At 45.8% G+C, this 13,818-nt stretch overlaps 1 long non-coding RNA gene and 1 other non-coding gene across 2 annotated transcripts; one reads left to right on the forward strand and one right to left on the reverse strand.

Moving 5' to 3' along the window:
- Positions 1-329: 329 nt before the first annotated feature.
- Positions 330-13,002, reverse strand: LOC135376661 (uncharacterized). The gene is made up of 4 exons (XR_010417790.1): positions 12,907-13,002; positions 6,982-7,050; positions 4,251-4,301; positions 330-501 (listed from the first exon to the last, which is right to left on the reverse strand). It is a non-coding gene; the product is annotated as an uncharacterized LOC135376661 (long non-coding RNA).
- On the forward strand, positions 12,091-12,163 carry Trnat-ggu (transfer RNA threonine (anticodon GGU)). Its single transcript has one exon. It is a non-coding gene; the product is annotated as a tRNA-Thr (tRNA).
- Positions 13,003-13,818: the final 816 nt, after the last annotated feature.

Raw genomic sequence — 13,818 nt, forward strand, 5'->3', positions numbered from 1 at the left:
GGTGGTTCGTTTATATTTTTATTACCACGGCGTGACAACCACGCCTTACAGCCCTAAGTAGGATCTTGTAACCATGACTGTTTCCTTTACTTATTAATTTATCACTTTTTACGGTCAATAGAATGCGCACGAACAAGTTTTCACGCGCAGTAAATGGATGAAACGTTCCCCGCAGCGGCTTCCTCGTGCATGACAGCACTAACTGCAACTCGCCAATTACATCACGTTCAAATATAGCCTGCTTTAATGAGTAAATACGACTCACACAAGATGAAACTAAGAAACTTCAACCTACATAAATGAGTCCACGTCAACATGACCCACCTGGACATCTCGCCTTGCATTCCTCTTCCGTACCAAACAAGTTTGCTGTACCACCACAGAGACCGTAAATATACTTGACGCATTTTTGCTGGGTAAAGTTGAAGGTGAACATTTCTCCGTAGCCCATACATATGAAATCACCCGTGACAGGCGGCAGTTGGCAAATGTCGACAACTTCTGTACAGTAATGTAAGATTGTGAGCAGATTAACAATGATGTCAGCAGTACACTTTGGCAAAATATCTGCATTTAAGACACATGCAATTCATCACGAGACTAAGCATTGCCAAACACGTGGTAATTACTCGTAATTGCGCATGAGATTATTGCGAGGTGCTTGCGTCGTGAAGCAACTTCGATCGTGAACGTCGCCACCGTGTGTCGAATAATTTTATCCACTTAACGGATCTTGAGCGTGCGCATTGCTCTCAGCGCACGAGACTCCGTATTTATCCTCCTTCGCGACATATTATCCACTTGCGCCATAAAGCCTTCTACTTCTCCGAAACCGTTTTTCTCAAATCAGTAATAGGGAATAGGACAGAGACCGAGACTTTGCGCTCAGTAGGTGAACACATTTCACTGAAGCCAATCAAACTGCGAACAGCTATATTCTAGCGCTCCATGCGTTCATCCAAGCCACTTAACCGTAAAGGCCGAGCAGGTTGAGCGCAAGGTTGTCAGCGCCACGCGCCGTCTTTATTGGGGATGAGATTAGGTACCGGAGTGCATGCAGATAATGCCGTTCGGTTGCACTAAGAATTTTGTGAAGTAAGAAGATCGCAAGGAAATTTAGCTGGAGAAGTGAGAAGGCGCAGGTTAACTTGCGAGGTGATGGAGGAATATCCCGCTGCACGGAATGAAGACGACGACAACGCCACATAAGTTCTCAGGCACAGGAAAATGTTTTAATCACACTAAAAATCTGGGAAACCTGCGTTAGCCTTCCGTCTATTGCAGGTCCTTCCTCTCTTTGGAGTTTACTAAGCTTGAACAAAATCTTGGAATGTGATTACAAAATTTTGCTTTGTCTCTTAAACTTGTGTGGTGTCGCCTTCTTCGTTCTTTGTGTCCGGGATTCATCCGTCACGAGTGTTAGTGACTTCGTGGAGAATGTTACTCCGACAGAGCCGTGGCGAGACAAGTTTGCGCCCAGGGCATTGTAAATCCTAAGCCCCCCACCTTCTCCTAGTGCCGTCAGAAGCCAAAGAAATGAAGCGCCTGTTTGCGCTGCCGAGATTGTCAATTCAAATTTTTCCTTTATTCCCGCTTTATCTTCTCCAACCAATCTGTCAGCCTGCCCTTCGCCGCCCTCTCAGGCAAAGGCTGCCCCTCTCGCACCCCCCTCGCTACGGCTCTGTATTCCGACTACACTTTGGGTACTACAGACAAAAAAGAGTGTTATGCAAGCGGATTGCGTACAGTGTCCTGTATACACGTGTTCATGAACGCTGGAAACAGGAAGGGGCATGGTAGTAAAACCTGGTGTTCCTTGGTGCACTGGGTGGTGTATCCCCGCTAAACAGGCAACTGTCCAGGAGTTCTGTTTGACGGGGGTTTTGGAATTGCGTCACAAGGTCCAACACCCATCTAATCTGGCACCAGTCGTACGTAATATATTTCACGTAATCATATCCAAAGCGGTGAGGCGTTGAAACAATTTGGGGATGTTTCAGGCGGATGGTAAAAATGCATCGTCAAAAACGGCGTTGCCATGTTCCTGAGTGCTTTTTATACTTATCCATGCTTTGTGGAAGCATGTTCTGCTCTCAAAGAATACCGCGAAGATGATGCATCAGAAGGATCCTCTCATTTTTGTCGCGTCTACTTTCTCACACAGCTCATGATTGCAGTTGCGTCCTGCCCAAAATACGTGATTATCTTTATTTTGATACGCAGGGCGTTAATTTTTCTGATCTTCTATAGATTTTTTTATACAAGAGTTATGAAAGATGCCGTTTATGCAGGTGGGTTATGTGGCCAAGTGGATGCCCTGTCGGAGAGCGCATGTAAGCACTGAACGACTACGAGCCAAAATTATTTTTAATCTTATTAATTAGATGTTTTCTTGGAAATTGAGAACGAGGGATTGGAGCTAGGCATTATTTAAATATCATCGTCCCATCATCTTTTGACGAGCACGTACTTTAAAATATAAACTGCCAAATGTTGCTATACAAATGAGCCGAAGCCAGAACTACGCAAGAAGGGCAACGATCATTTCACATAAGAGGGCCACGTGCTTTGGAGCGATGGATATGATTGGAGTAGGTGCTGCTCTGTTTGATCAGACCAAGCGCTTTCTGGCCACAGGGGTGACACAAACCCGCCATTTTTGTAACTACCCTCAAGCGGGTGCTTTTGGCAAAACTGCCATCTTGTCCTGGTCGCACGTCATAGAAAACGTCATTTTGAGGTCATGTGACTTTGTTTACATGTCGTTTTGCCGCTTACCGACATATTTTCGCCGTCATAACACCAAGAGATGACCGTATTTTGCCAGCGTAAACTATGCGGTGCTTCTTCCGCAACATGGTAGCCCATTGGTACATCGCATCGGCTCGGTAAGTCTTAACGCGCGGTCGTCATCACATCTTTGGAAGTTGTCAACAATACGAGGCTTTATGTGTCAAATTGCGCGTTTTACTGCGAGATTATCGGATAAAAATAATTACCGTGATCGAAAAACATCCAAAACGTCGTCCAGAAACAACAACCGCATTGTTTACAAACGGTTTGGCCGCCGATCACGGGCGCCGCCATCTTTAAGGTCACTTGTGCCTTGACGTTTGCTGTTACGTGCGACCAGGACCTGTCCAGGATGCATTGCGTCCGCCCAGCACGCTTTCGTCTACGGAGCAATACATTGGATGCCACGCCTGTGTTTCTGGCACACATTAGAGTTACCAAATAGGGAGCTCTGTAGGGACCCTGAGCCACGTCGGGGAGCGCGCCCGCCATCTTGAGTCCTGTGTGGCTGGAACGCCTAGCAATGCGACGCCCTTCTCCGCTGGAGAACAGCGTACAGTCGAGCCAGCTCGCTATTCAGGTAACCGGTTTTGGATTGAGGGGGCTCAACATGGACGGCGCACACCGAGAGATCTTGGAATGAAAAACCACGTGACACGATCTGCCCAGTCGTGGACACCGAACAGCGGCTCCCGTGCGGAAAACCAATGCGATACCTTCTACCCCTAGTTAGTGGTGTATACGCCGGTGGTCGCGAATGTCGTGGGTTCCTGACGACCTCCTTTATTTTTTCATTTCGCTCATAAAAACTTTGCAACGATTTTTTTTTCAACGCACGTGCTCTTTCAGGATTATAAATAAAAAGAATGGTTTCTACAATGATCCTCTCCCATTCTGCAGTCTCACGTTTGCACGAAAGGCCCTAATTAAACTGTTCATTAATGTTTTTTGTGTAATTATTCACGTAGTAACATTCTCTTCTACAGGACGTCCGCCTAGTCGTGTGACTCAACTGCAAAAACGACATCCACGCTGGTGTTATGGGTTTCTTATAAAAGGAAATATGTGACATACGGAAGCCTGTAAAGCATGGACAACCAACAACCTTCTTCTGCTCGTCTTCATACGTCACATATATGTACTTCATTTAAATAAATAATAATAACAATAAATTATATATAATGCCTGAAATACCTGAAAATACACGGTGAAGGTTTACTCATTACTTTACGCCTGGTGAAAGTAGGTGTAATTCTTTGCGTTTCTGCCATCCAATGTGAGCTCGAAAACACATGCACCCAGAGGACGTCTTGCAAAAATACAAATTTCAAGTGCGAAAGCCTTTCTCTTACGCACATTCTTATGGTATATCTTGCGCATATACTGAAGCAACGGGCAAGATATGCGCACATAAACAAATCTTGCAAAATGTGTATATCTTCTGTAAGTATACATACCTCCTCCTCCTTGAGCCACTTTTGGATAGGCCAAAGCACCAAGGAGTGCACCTGCACGATGTAACAGTAACTGGTTGACGTTGTATAAGATGTTTTTCATTATTTACAAAATATTTGAAATATTACCATACACAAAAACGCGAAACAACAAATCGGCACCGTAAGTACAGTGGCACCTCGTGGCAGTCACAGGAACTGTGCGCGTGTTGGCTGCAGTTATCCGACTTTCTTCATTTTCTTGTGTGTGCATGTGTGCTCGTAATTTTCCTGTTGTTAGTGTTCATTTTGTGTTGGTTCATTTTCCCCACACGGGAACCGTTATGGAAACAACATCGCAATTGCAGTACTCTTCACGTGGAAAACTGTGCATATCGCACGCGGAAGCAAGCGATGTCCTTCTTCCTGGATATTAAAGATATTCATACGCTGCCTGGATGACTGGCCATATGGAATGTTGATGGTCTCGTCAGTCATACTCATTAAATGCGGCGGTCACCGGCATTCATCCCGACGGAAGCAGGACGATATTTGCAGACCACCTCAATTGTGCCGTTGCTGGGAACGAGGCTAAGGGCCGGGTCCCATAGCTTTATGTGAGCAGCTGCAGCAGCAACACGGCAACATGCCAGCAGAGCAGTTTTCTGCTGCGGCGGCTTTGCTGCTAGAGGCGTCCCATAGCTTCGTTTTGAATTAGCGGCAGCAGCGACGTAGGAGGTCCAAAACGTGTTGGCAACTATGGCATTGTTTACGTTTCGAACTTTCCGAAGGCGTACGGAGTAGCTAAGCCTTTTACTGCACACCCGTAGAAATGCAATTCTAGGTGAAAGGCTGATATGAGTGCGATATATTATGGATCTGTAGCTCACAAGTGGACTGCGAAATGATTGTGGGGGTGGTCCGAGCCTCATATTATCAAATTGGCTCTTCGTTGATATGTAGGAAGTATCGTGACATTCAACGTAGGTTCGACCTTTCGCACTGCTGTGTAGTATCTGCTGCGGTTGTACGGAGACTCTTCTACAGGATTTTGTCGTATTAATATCGCCTCGTTACTATGATTTATTGTGACCGTCAAATGCGTACGTTGCTGTTAGTGAAATAAAGCTGTCTAACGAAAACAAAGGCCTCTTCTGCTCGTCATCACTAGTTTCTGCCAGTTTTCATAAGGTAACGAGTTCATTGTCTATCTCTACCGAACCATTTTGTAGCCTGAACATTGTCTATCTCTATCGAACCCTTTTCAATAGTCAGTTTCATTTACAACAACCTAGCTCGCAAGTCGTCGACCTTCACAAGAAATGTGGTCGATATGGTTTTCACACAGCACGGACGTGAACGTAATTTGCTTGTACGTTACCAGGTCACAAGTTTTGAAGTACTTTCCAGAAAAAAACAAGCGAATATGTTAGCTACAACTCTGGTACACACGTATGAATTACTCTCTAGGTTCGGTCGAACACTTTATTGAACTTTATGAACTGAATTATGATGAAAGATGAAAGTGAACTGAAACTTTCATGAACTGAAGTATGTTCTGAAAGCGCACTTCACGCAGTCCCGATGATTGAACACTCGCTTCAAACTAGTGGCAATCACAAGCGTGTCCAGGTATTCAGAAACAAATCACAGAACAACCAGACACAAACCTTCTGCCGTCACTCTCAGCCCTGCTAACCCTAAACACCGTCGAATGAAAACAATACCAACCGACCTCCAGATTGGCTTGCGAGACCGGCTGCTCAGGCTGCAGAGCAACAGGGCAGCACAGCAACCACAAATTCGGATACGGGAGCAGCAGGGAATTTCTGCAGCTCGGCAGCGCTGCTGCTCTCGTCCAAAGCTATGGGACCGCTCGTGTCGCTGCAGCTCTGCTACTCCGCTGCTGTTGCTCTGATGCTGCTGCACAAATCGAGGCTATGGGACCCCGCCTTAAGGAGCGCACGGAAACAGGTGGTTTGGGAGTAACGCGACAAGGTCTATGAGAGCTACCTACATGCGATCTCGCAGGTGGGTTATGTGGCCTCGCGGATACCCTGTGGGAAAATGTTTGTAACAACTGGACGATTAGGTACCTATAATTCATCAATTCACTCTCAATTAGATCTCTTCGGGAAAATGCGGGATTGCAGAATTAGAGCCAGTCATCATTTAAGTGCACCCACTTTTTTTATATTCTTAGACGAGCAGATATTTTGAAATCTACAGCGCTAAATGTTACTGTGCAAATGAGCCGAAACTGAAACCACGCGAGCGCAAGAAGAGGGAAAGGGCGTACGCGTCAGAGGGGCTACGTCTTTTGTAGCGATCAAGCTCACTGGAATAAACGCTGATGTGTTTGCCAGATAGATCGCTTACCGACGCAGATAAGCCGAAATTTATGTAGTTTATGTTGCTCAGGAAGTGCGTAGTTCTGGTTTCGGCTCATTTGCATTTCAACATTTGGCGACATATATCTAAAAGAACGTACCCGTGTCAGGATTTTCAAACAGGAGAGCGGACTCAAAAAACAATTGCCTCCAATTTTGCTGTCTCGTATTTTCCCGAAAACATTTAATTAGAAAGTTTATCGGTGAATTTTAGATAATTATGCCAGTATTATGCGCTCCTACAAGATATCAGAGCGGCATAACCTGTCTAAAAAAATGGCATCACTGCTGCTGTCGAAGCTTTAACAAAGCACTTGTAAAAAAGCACCCCGTAGCTACATGGAAACAGTGAAAGAGACACTCACATGCGACAGTCAGGAACAGAATGGGAAAGGCGATCTCCATGACTGCGTGTAGAGTGTACTGATGAGCTCCTGCAAGGAGGTTCAAGAGATAAGTTTTAGAGAAGAGCTGGAGATTCGCAGTATGAAGGTCGGATAAGGCCGGCCATCTGCTCAGTAGCCCCGCGCACGGTTCGTTATATACTGCGAATTCCACTCCTGGTGGCAGCTCACAAAATCTTACACTAGCTTGAATGTGCTGAAAGAAGGATGAAAGAAGAAAGAAGGAAGTGACGTAAAAGGTTAGCCAGCTGTAGGACTCGAACCCACATCTTCAGGATTACTGTCCAAGGCTCTTACCCAATTGAGGTAAGCTAACACGCCTCCCCAGTGACATCCAAGGGTGCGTTGTTTTTGCAGGGACAATCACATACACAACCTCACTCAGTTCACTCTTACATGGTTTTCTCACCCGCACGCTCGTTCATACGACGTGGTGACGCAAGCGGCATATCGAACAGCATGCATATTGAACAACAGCAAGTGCTACAGAGCCCTGCACTATCCGCGGATGGAAGCGGATATCCGCAGATATCCGCAAGATACTTGCGGATTCGGATGAAAATTTGGAACTTTCTGGCGGTGTGCGGATCGGATGCGGCTGGCGCGAGGTCGGATGCGGATCGGATGCGGATACGAAGGCGGCGAATCGGTAGCGGATCGGATGCGGATTTCCCTGTGCGCTGTGATTTTTCCACGAGCAATTTATTTGTATGGCGCGCCGACAGCGAGCGCATGCTCGGGTTCGCCTTCGACCATGCACGGCCAAGATGAAAGAGAAAGCATTCTTGTGTCTCGAACCATGCGAGCACCGACGAGGTAGCGTTCCACGCGCGTTCCAGAAGTTTCTCCATATCGCGTTTGTTGAAATGTTTACCTTTGATTGTCTTTGTGAGTCCTTTCGTGACAGCATGGAGACATCCTAAATTATACCAACATATGCTTCCTGCGGTCTTTACGCGTCCTTCGAAACGTGCGGATTTTGCGGATCGGATGCGGATGATGCGTTTTGCTCAGCGGATCGGATGCGGATGTAAATTGTTGTGTATGCTGCGGTGCGGATCGGATGCGCATAACGTGTGCGTGGATGCGAGTCGGGTGCGGATGCCAGAAATCTCATCCGCGTAGGGCTCTGAAGTGCTACTGTACAGCTGCAGTCGCTTTTCATTGAGCGTTCTGTTCGCTCTTCGTTCGTTTCTACAGTGAACCCAAACCGTCGCACTCCACTCAGCTGCTCAAAAACGACGAGCGGAATTGGCCTATAATATCTGTGCCGCACGGGTAGAACGAATGGCATTGTCGTCTGACGCCATTTTGGTCACAATTGGCACTATCCACGATGGTCGAGCACCACGTCAGCTTGCAATGACGTTAAACAAGCCGAAACTCTTAAAAAGGTTTAAATGGTTAAACAAGCAGAAACAAAAACTATTTGCCCTCAGTTGTTCGAATTAGTTGATTGAATGACGTTAAGCCCCGTGATGTCAATGCCTCCTGCACGGTATTCGACTAAAATGTATGCCCGTTTTAGTTATTAAACAGGTCGCAAACGCACTTTCAACATCCTGAAATTCAAAATGTATTTATATACGAATGAGCTTATGCCTTAAAGGGGCCGTAAACAGGTACAAAAGGTGCACATTTCTTTGTGTTATATTATTGCAACTTATGCAGTGAAAACTCCTTGCAATTACTAACGCTAAAAAACAAAAGGCGCTTGTATACAGATGGAATATTCACTGCACTCTTTCGCATTTTAGCTCCGCCCCGCGCTCTAACTTTACGTCATTTTGACGTAGCACTTTCCTCACCAGTTACGATCGAGTGTTCCACGAATGATTTTATTTCAAATGCGGAATTGGACTAGATGAACGTCAATCCTCTTCTATTCAAAATCTCAACAGCTACAGCCTCAAACTGAAAAAGAAATGCGTTTAATTTAGGTATCATACGCGCACTACGTTTTCTGGGCAGTAACAGGCAGCACACCACGAGCGCGAATGAATATCCGGGACTACAGTTCCAGAATCTTAGGTAGGTGCGCGATGGAACATCTTCGTCATCTTCGACTGGTTCCGACAACTGTGCTGCTGTACTTTGGTTTGAGCCACGCGGCATTGCGTCACCAGCTCGCGTGGTACAGTGGATAGCGTGCTGGCCATGTCACGTCGTGACTGGCAGGAACCCGGGTTTGAATCGCGTCATGTGATAGCAGTCGAAGTTTTAACGTTTGCGCCAGCCGGAGATGTTGGAGATGTCATGACGTTTAATTTCGGAACCACAGAGCGCAAAACGTCGTTTCACACAAACAAACTGAGCGATCCGACTCACAGCTGATAACGAAATATGTTTATTGGCTCGTAATTTGAAACGTCATGTGCGCAGCTCGGCCCCCCGATTGGACGGCAAAACGCTACGTATCCATGTGACGTATGCGGGGTGGAGAGAGGCTCGCTGGTTACTCATCTTTGAAAGCAGTTATATGGGTCAATGAGCTGGCTCGAGCTGAACGAAATCTATATTTAGGTATTATGATATGCGTTCTTTCATGGGGTATCATTATATCAGGAATGTTTAGTGGCCTGTTTACGACCCCTTTAATTTCGTGGTTAGGTAAAAGCTAATTGCCAACTATCACGTAATAAAAAACAAAAAGTGTTACACCTGTTGCATAGAGCTATATTCGTGCAAGTTCAAATTATGAAATCTTGTGCTGCACAGTACAAAGCGGTTTTATGCAAGAGTACAACTGTTACCCCGCACAGACCATGGGAGCGAGAGTAAGCATTTCACCGGCGAATGAGTTGTGGCACCTCATTATGCAAGAGCTGTCCTTGATACAAATGCCATTAAATGTCTCCGTGTGCCGCCGCACGATTGACACTAACAAGTAACAAAATAAACACTTCATGTCATTTTACGTGTCCGTATGGGAAGCGTAGACGTATAGAGAATTAGGGAAGTATCAATGCCTCCATCTTCATGGGCATGGGCATCAGATAACTAGATATCTATAACAAGCGTACGCGTCTACTTCCAATGCGCGAAAGTTCCAAGACAGGTTTAGTCTGAGGAGGTAAAGAAGTCTGTATCAGAGGCTGAAAGAAAAAAAAAGAAAAATGTACTTCGTGCCGAACTCACGTCATCAAGAAATTGATCGCATAGCAAGGCGTTCGGAGACGACTTTTATTGCGAGCAGCAGGTATATTCGGCTTCGCGTCTCCGAACGGCACCAATTATTCGCTGCGTGCTTATTTTGGTGTTCTTTTTGACTTAATCAGTGATTAGTAAGCTTCATAGTGTGTCTGGTCAGATCTTCATTAGCTACTGTCGTCGAAATCTGTCCCGGGAGCTGAAAGTATGCGGAGAGTGCAGACTTGGACATTCGCCTGTTCGCAACAATGGGTAATTATTATCGGTTGTGGCACCATCTCCTGCTGTGCCCGGCAATGTTTGAAAACCAGACACGTGTGAGGCCCTATTCAGGGGAAATTGACAGAACACGCATGTTCGACTACCAAGAGCTCCCATCGGGCATAACACGCCTAGTTGTCTCAACTAGGGATCGCAACCCAAACTGAACCCCAACCGAGAACCGCGAAAAACCCGTGTTTTTCGCTGAACCAGAACTGAACTGAACTGAACCAAATATATATGGTTGAATTTTTTTTTCTCTCGCGTTAAACCGAGCATGAACTGAACCGAAACAACTTAGGCCGTTACCGGTTCGCGAAACTGTTCGGACGTAGTGTGCGTTGCGAGAGGTCGAAACTACAAGTTACACGGCGGTTTGAGCTGTGTTGCCGAACAAATTCGAAGCCGGCATTGAACAAAGGAAACCTGCAACCCAAGTGCGAGTGGTATTTCATATTTCCCCCTCGCCGCTATTGCGTTCATTCAGATGTGTTAGTTTTGAGGTTCGCCGGTGCTTGCGAGGCCATGTTTGTCGTCCAACTACCCCAAGCTTTCATTTTCGGCTGTGAAAGCAGGATCACTGTCCATCTAACAGCTTCCAAGCCAACGCGAACAATATTTCGTGCACTCTTCATTTCGATTTAAAGGTGATATATGACGAAAATACTTGAGATGTGGTGATGCCATTCATCCGTTGTGATTATTTTATAGATATATTTTATGATTTTTAGTATACAAACAGGCGTTGTCACGCTAAACTGAATATTCACACAAAATCAGTACAGTGTTTTCGTTGTTACGACACGCTTCATGCGGTCTGTCACTCACAGCGTGCCCCTGCGGCAAATAACTCATTGGACACTTTGATAGATGTGGTTCATTGCATCGTACACACATTGTGTTGCACACTAGAGTATTGAGGGAAAAAACAGTTACTTTTCTATGTGTCGCCTACTTGGCGAGATTTTATCCGTTGAACATACTCCTCAAGTTCTGACATCAGAGCTGCGGCCATTCCCATTGGTAGTCGTAAGCACGTGATCTCTCACTCTGTTCCTCACCTGCGCAGACGGCTGCGGTGACGTCTGAGCCGCATCAGTTTCGCATTCCCGCTGCCGGTTCCCTACGCGTCTATTACCCCCTTTGCTGTCAGCCTCGGAATACAGGATCACGCCGATGCAAATAATTGCATTTTACAGAATAGCATTTTATTTATACACGGAATAGCTTGAGACGAAGTGTCGCTAACCCTTTAACAGTGGAGGATGATTTATTCCTCGTTCGTAAGGGACTTGACAGCTGAAAGAAAGAAAGAAATAACAAGATGGCACAGTAGTTAAACAAAGCAGTTAAGCGGACGGAATGCCACAGCGACCCGTTCAATTCTTTCCGGAGAGAAGCTGATGTTCTGAGGCTGGAACAACATAGAAGGGACAGATACAAACAAAGCCTCAAGTGTATCTGTCCCTTCTATGTTGTTCCAGCCTCAGAACATCAGTTTCTCTCTTGTTCAACAGGTGCCGCTTGCGTCGATTTCCGTCGTATGAATGTGTGTATGAGTGAGCAAGAAATGTAAGAGTGAAAGGAGGGTGAGTGAGAGTGAGTGGCTGGTTTGTCGTCCCTTCAGATGACGCACCCCGAAAGTTGCTGGAGAGGCGTGTTAGCTTAGCTCAATTGGTAGAGCCCTGGACCGGTAATCCAGAAGACGTAGGTTCGATCCCTACAGCTGGCTAACCTTTTCAGTGACTTTCATCTTTCGTCGTCAATTCTTTCCATCGGTCATAGGTGCCGCCACCTCCGCGTGGTCATGTTTTTGCAGTAATCAGTTAGTTTCGGTTTAGATATTCATGTCGCAGATGGTTAGCGCAAAAGGACGCTCTTCCGCTGCCCTAACCACCAATGAATTAGGTCCTTATACGAATCAATTACGTTTTCTTGCGCGTCGCCCCGACCAGCCGGGACAGAAATATGTAAATAGAAACCAATTAATTACTGCAACAAATGACGCGCTACAGTGGCTAATTTTTCTCTAAAACGTGCTCATTGAAGGTCCAAAAGGGCTAGTACCCATTCAAATGCCAACGGGGCCCAGCTTTAGAAGTTTAGAAGCTTGAAGTTAAGTTTAGAATAAGTTATGTCTTTTCACGAAACTCATTTGAAATTTTGTTTAAATAATCAGCGCCTCCAGCTCATTCACACAGTGCGCAGCTTCTAGGTGGCTTCGGACAGGTACTATTTAAGAATAATGTTCTTCGATTGGTGCAAACTATTGGCGAATTATTTAGCCGAGGGATTTAACTGAAACGTCCTGTGTATATATGTGAAAATATCGTATTCTGAAAATATAATGGTGGTGGTGGTGACGAAGACCGGCTTGCCGTTGTTGGCCTCACGTATGTGGGCTGCGTAGCGACTGGAGCCAGGATGAGCTGAGATGGTATGATAACAGATGAAAACATAGTGAATCATGCTTACCAGATCTACCAGCCACTCAGGTCGTGTACGACACTCACGAGAGACTGCCTTTTGTACGTACGGTGATGGCATCACGACAGGACCTGAGAGCGAGGGGAAACAATGTGTCCAGCGTGCACGAATCTGATTGGATTCCCAGAAACGACCGCATGTGCCGCATATCTGAACCGTGCAATGCTATTGGAGAAATGGCTGAGCCAAAGAGAAAAGGTGTTTGGGAGGGAACTACCGTGAAATGGCGTAAGCTACGCGGTTGTCGGTGCTAAGCACACACACTGTCTGTTCGTTTGTTTTTCTTTTTTTTTTTTTTCATGTGTGGCTTCACTGTCATTTCCTTTTGATTTTACCTGCACGTGGACATAGATTATGGAACCAGGCATGACGACAGTCAAAATATTGATTACGCCTTCTTCCAGAGGATACTTATTGAGTATAATTTAATAATTCATATATTAGAGAGTGTACACATACTGGATTTTAGTACAAAGTAATGCGTTATAATCAGGGGCTACTGAAAGCATTAAGAAAAATACTGCCTTTGGTGGGCCACCTTTTGAGTTAAATGTTACACGACATTATGCAAACGAGCGTAATGTGTGGCAAAAAGAAGAAAAAAAAAGATTGACAGTGTTAGCAGGGCGGTCTCCAATTTTCGTGTGGTGCGGCCAATTTTGAGGAATAAGAGAAAGCCACTTCGTTACACGACCTGTATGTATGTAGCAACGTACACGTAACAGCAGCACGCGTAGATGAAGAGGGTGTTGATTTGCTAACACGATGAATCAACGTAAGCACTACATGGAGGAACAGATGACAGCGTTACGCTGTCAGGGGAGCGGACAGGGTGTCCTCTGTCCGCCCTTGCCGTTCTTGCGTCCCTTCATCATGAGCCACCTTTACACAGTCTCACAC

This window comes from Ornithodoros turicata, chromosome 1 (assembly GCF_037126465.1).
Source record: "Ornithodoros turicata isolate Travis chromosome 1, ASM3712646v1, whole genome shotgun sequence".
Taxonomy (NCBI): domain Eukaryota; kingdom Metazoa; phylum Arthropoda; class Arachnida; order Ixodida; family Argasidae; genus Ornithodoros; species Ornithodoros turicata.